Here is a 5,660-nt window from a genome sequence, read left to right as displayed (position 1 = left end):
GTTATGAAGCTGACGTTTTGCTATCAGTTGGGTTCCTGGGCTATTTCTCAGTAAGTCTGAATCTGGACAGAAGGAAATAGCATTATTTATTAGTAGGGTGGCTATACTATACACTTCATTTTCCAAACAGAGACACTTTTAAGAAAGAAAGGGAACACTATTAATAATTACTCTCAGACCTCCAGCAAAATCAGGACCTGTCCCTAACAAACCAGGATGTATTAGGCCTGGCTTGTGCCTGAGTTGAGATCTTGAAAAATAAACAATGAATGGAATTTGGGGAAAAATTAACACTTTGAGATTGAGGTGAGGTGAGAGGCAGGACTAGACTCTGGAGGTGGAACTTGGACACTAGGCCAAGTTGAGGACTAGCTAAAACAGACCCAGGGTGGAAGCACCTCCCCATAAGACACACCTATCAGTGTGCCATGTCAGTTTCCTATTGACATGGCAACACCCAGAAGTTACTGCTCCCTTTCCATGGTAAGGGCCCAGCAACCTGGAAGTTACCACCCTCATCCTAGAAATGTCTGCATAAAATGTCCCTTAATTTGCATAAAATTAAAATTGAGTATAAATATGAGTGCAGAACTGCCTCTGAGCTGCTATTCTGGGCATCTACTGCCTATGGGGTAGCTCTGCTCCACAGGGAGTGGTACCTCTGCTGCTGCTATGAACTGCCACTTCAATAAAAGTTGCTGTTCACCACTACTGGCTCACCCTCAAATTCTTTACTGGACAAGGCCAAGAAACCTCACCAGCCAAGCCTCAAATTTGGTGCTTGCCTGTCCTGCATCAGAGGCTCCTGGTGAAGTATGATAGGGTGGCTTAGACTTTAGAAAGCATACCCACATGGAATTTCCTTTACCATTATAACAAACACAGAAAATGGCACATAACAAATATATAGCTTAGTGGATATTACAAAGCAAACACTCTTACAACCAACCATGACACACAGCTCAAGAACTTGCCACACGAGAAGAATTTTGGAAATTATACAAACACACAGAAATTAGACAATGTACTCCTGAATGAAGAGTGGGTCAATGAAGAAATTAAGAAGAAAATTTTTTAAATCCTTGAAACAAATGACAATGGAGACACAAAATACAAAAGCCTATGGAATACAGCAAAAACAGTATCAAGAGAGAAATTTACATCTATGTGTACCTACATCAAAAAAGGAGAAAAACTTCAAATAAATAACCTAATGATGCATCTTAAGGAACTAGAAATGCAAGTGCAAACCAAACCCACAGTTAGTAGAAGAAAATAAATAATAAAGATCAGAGCAGAAATGCATGAAAATGAAATGAAAAAAAAACAATATAGAAGATATTAAATGAAACCAATGCAAAGTTTGTTTTTTTGGGACAAAAAATGACAAACCTTTAGGCCTACTAAGAAAAATTGAGAAGACTCTAATAAATTTTTTAAAAGACATAAAAAGGAGAAATTACAATTGGTACCACAGAAAATCAAAGGATTATTAGTGGCTACTATGAGCAACTATTTGCCAATAAATTGAAAAATCTAGAGAAAATGGATACATTTATAGAAACACAAACCTACCAAGATTGAACTATGAAGAAATCTAAAACCTGAACAGACCAATAACCAAACATTGAGATCAAAGCCATAATAAAAAGTTTCCCAGAAAAAAAAAAAAAACAGAATCCAATGATTTCACTGCTGAATTCTACCAAAAATCTAAAGAACTAATATCAACCTTACTCAAATTAGGAGGGAATACTTCCAAACTCATTCTGTTAGGCCAGTATTACCCTGATATCAAAACCAGGCAAAAACACATCAAAGAAAGAAAACTACAGACCAGTATCTCTGATGAATATTGATACAAAAATTGTCAACAAAATACTAGCAAACTTAATTCAACATTGCATTAAATAGAACACTCAGGATGACCAAATGGGATTTCTCCCTAGGAACGCAATGATGGTTCAACATATACAAACCAATCAATATGGTAAATGGTATCAACAGAATGAAGACGGAAAACCTTATAACTATTTCAATTGATGCTAAAAAGGCATTTAATAAAATCCAACATCCCTTCATGATAAAAAAAAAACTGCAAAAAATCCATATAGAAGAAACATATCTCAACATTATAAAAGCCCTATATGACAGACCCACAGCTAGTATCATACTGAATGGGGAAAAAACTGAAAGCCTTTCCTCGAAGCTCTGTAACACAACAAGGATGCCACACTGTAACCACTGTTATTCCACATAGTACTGGAATTCCTAACTAGAGCTATAAAACAGGAAAAATGAATAATAGGCATCCAAATTGGAAAGGAAGAAGTCAAATTACCCTTGTTTGCAGATGATATGATCTTATATTTGGAAAATCCCAAAGACTCAACCAAAAAAATGGCTAGAACTGATCAATAAAATTAGTAAGTGCAGATACAAAATCAACGTACAAAAATCAGTTGTATTTCTATATGCCAACAATGAACAACATGAAAAAAATCAAAAACTAATCACATTTACAATAGCCACAAGTAAAATGCAATACCTAGAAATTAAACAAAGGAGTGAATGATCTCCATAACAAAAATTATAAAACACTGATGAAAGAAATTGAAGAGGACATTAAAAAATAAAAAGATATTCCATGTTCACAGGTTGGAAAGCTCAGTATTGTTAAAATGTCCATACTGCCCAAAGCAATCTAGAGACTCAATGAAATCCCTATCAAAATACCAATGACATTCTTCACAGAAATAGAAAAAACAATCATAAAATTTACATGAAACCAAAATGACCCAGAGTAGCCAGAGCCATCCGGAGCAAAAAGAACAAAACTGAAGGAATCACACTACTTGATTCAAATTATACTACAGAGATATAGTAACCAAAACAGCATGGTACTGGCATAAAACAGACACATAGACCAATGGAATAGAATAGATAACCCAGAAACAAATGCAAGTATCTACAGTGAACTTATTTTTAACAAACGAGCCAAGAATGTACACTGGGGGAAAAGACAATCTCTTCTATCAATGGTGCTGGAAAAACTGGGTATCCATATCCAGAAGGATGAAACTAGATCCCTATCACTCACTATATACAAAACTCAAACAAGGGATTAAAGACTTACATCTAAGACCTCAACCTATGAAAATACTACAATAAAACATTGGTGAAATTCTCAAGGATGTTGGAATGGGCAAAGATTTCTTAAGTAATACCCCATAAGCACAGACAACCAAAGCAAAAATGGACAAATGAGATCACATCAAGTTAACAAACTTCTGTACAGCAAAGGAAATAATAAACAAAGTGATGAGACAACCCACAGAATGGGAAAAAAATATTTGCAAACTACCCATCTGACAAGGGATTAATAACCAGAATATATAAGGAGCTCAAACAACTCTATAGGAAAAAAATCTAATAACCCAATTTAAAAATACACAAAAGATTTAAATAGGTATTTCTCAAAAGAAGACATATAAATGGCAAACAGGCATATGAAAAGGTGCTCAACATTATTGATCATCAGAGAAATGCAAATCAAAACTGCATATCATCTCACCCCAGTAAAAATGGCTTTTATCCAAAAGACAGGCAATAAAAATGCTACAGAAGATGTGGAGAAAGGGAACACTTGTACACTGTTGGTATGAATGTAAATTAGCATGACCACTATGGAAAACAGTTTGGAGGTTCCTCAGAAAACTGATAATAGAGCTATCATGTGATCCAGCAATCCCATTGCTGGATATATACTCAAAAGAAAGGAAATCAGTATATAGAAGAGATATCTATACCGCCATGTTTTTGCAGCACTGTTCACAATAGACAAGATTTGGGTGCAACCTAAGGACCCATAAATTGATGACTGGATAAAGAAAATGTGGTACATATACACAATGAAGTACCATTTGGCCATAATAAAAAATTAGATCCTGACATTTGCAACAACATGGTTGGAGCTGGGGGCCATTAAGGTAAGTGAAATAAGCCAGCACAGAAAGACAAACATTGTATGTTCTCATTTATTTGTTGGATCTAAAAATCAAAACCGTTGAACTCATGGAGAGAGAGAGTAGAAGGATGGTTACCAGAGGCTGAGAAGGGTAGTAGTGGAGTGAGGTAGAAATGTGGGGATGAGTAATGGGAAAAAAACCCAGAAAGAAAAAATAGACCCAGTGTTTGACTGAATGACATGGGGATTACAGTCAATAATAATTAAATTATATATTTTTAAATAATAAAAATGGTATAATAATTGGATTGTTTGTAACCCAAAGGATAAATGCTAGAAGGAATGGATACCTCGTTTTCCATGATGTGATTATTACACATTGCATACCTGTATCAAAATATCTCATGTACTCCACAAATGCATCCACCTACTATGTACCCACAAAAATTAAAAATGAAATATTTCTAAAAAGAAATTGCCCTTTGCCAACCATTCCAGAAGACTTCACATGTCCTACCCCAATCATAGCTTCCTCCCTCCCTCCAGAAGTAACCTCACATTATTATAATCACTGCCTTCTATTTCCTTTTTGTTTGTTTTATTGCCCATGCATGCATCTTTGGACTCAATAGCTTAATCTTGGCCATTTTGAATATTTCATTAGGTCTTTTAAGTCTCCTTTAATCTACAGATTTTCCCTTCCATCTTTTTCTTTTTCTTACATTTTATCTTTTTGAGGTCATATATCATTTGATTTAGTTTCCCACAGTCTAGATATCACTGGTTGCAGATTCATGGTTCAACATATTATTCTTTCCTTTGTCCTTCAACATATTATTCTGTCCTGCAAATAAGCAGCTAGAGACAGACTCTTGATTAGACTCGGGTTAAATTCCTTTGGTAAGTCTGAAAGCAATTATTTTGTCTCTTATGTGATGTTAACGTCTCTCATTAATGCACATCATTCAGATCCATAAATTCATTTGGAGTAGTAAAATTCTATTTCTACACTTTGCCTTTATTTATTAGCTGGAATATGTTTATAAATAGATGTTTCATTTATCTACTATTTAGTTACCCAGCACACCCACTTGTATTGTTCATATAGTAAATGTTTTATTTTTTCCCCTTTAAAAAAAATGGAGTAGATAGTTCCAAGATAATGAATTAATTTCCTGTCATCTTCTGAATATTATCAATAATTACATATCATTATAAACTCATTAATTTAAACATATTTTATGGGTTTCAATCTATTGAGCTTCCTGTCCTTAATAAAGCTAGATTGTCCCATTTCTAGCCAATGGGAACCTCTTCCAGTTTGATAGCCATCTTACTAGCTCTTATAACAAGATATTCTAAACTCTTTCATTTCCTGTCCCAGACCTGAAATCAGTTATTTCCTCAATAATTCCTGGTGTCTTTTATTGGGAAAACATATTTCAAGACTGTACTTTTGGCACAGAAATGTTAAGAAGCACAATTCAAAATTAATGCTATGGGTTTTACTTAACCTCTCCTATATTACAGCTAAAAAACCTTTCTTCCACATTGAGAATCCTCGTTCTCAAGGACAGACACATGAAATGATCGAATTAATATAACCCATGACTACTCATTTACTTTAGCCCATATTACAAATACAACAGTCCTCTAAATAACAACAGAATCAACTATAATACCACTTGTATTT

This window comes from Sapajus apella, unplaced genomic scaffold (assembly GCF_009761245.1).
Source record: "Sapajus apella isolate SASKATOON/1434 unplaced genomic scaffold, GSC_monkey_1.0 scaffold7, whole genome shotgun sequence".
NCBI lineage: Eukaryota > Metazoa > Chordata > Mammalia > Primates > Cebidae > Sapajus > Sapajus apella.
This window is presented reverse-complemented; position numbering follows the sequence as displayed.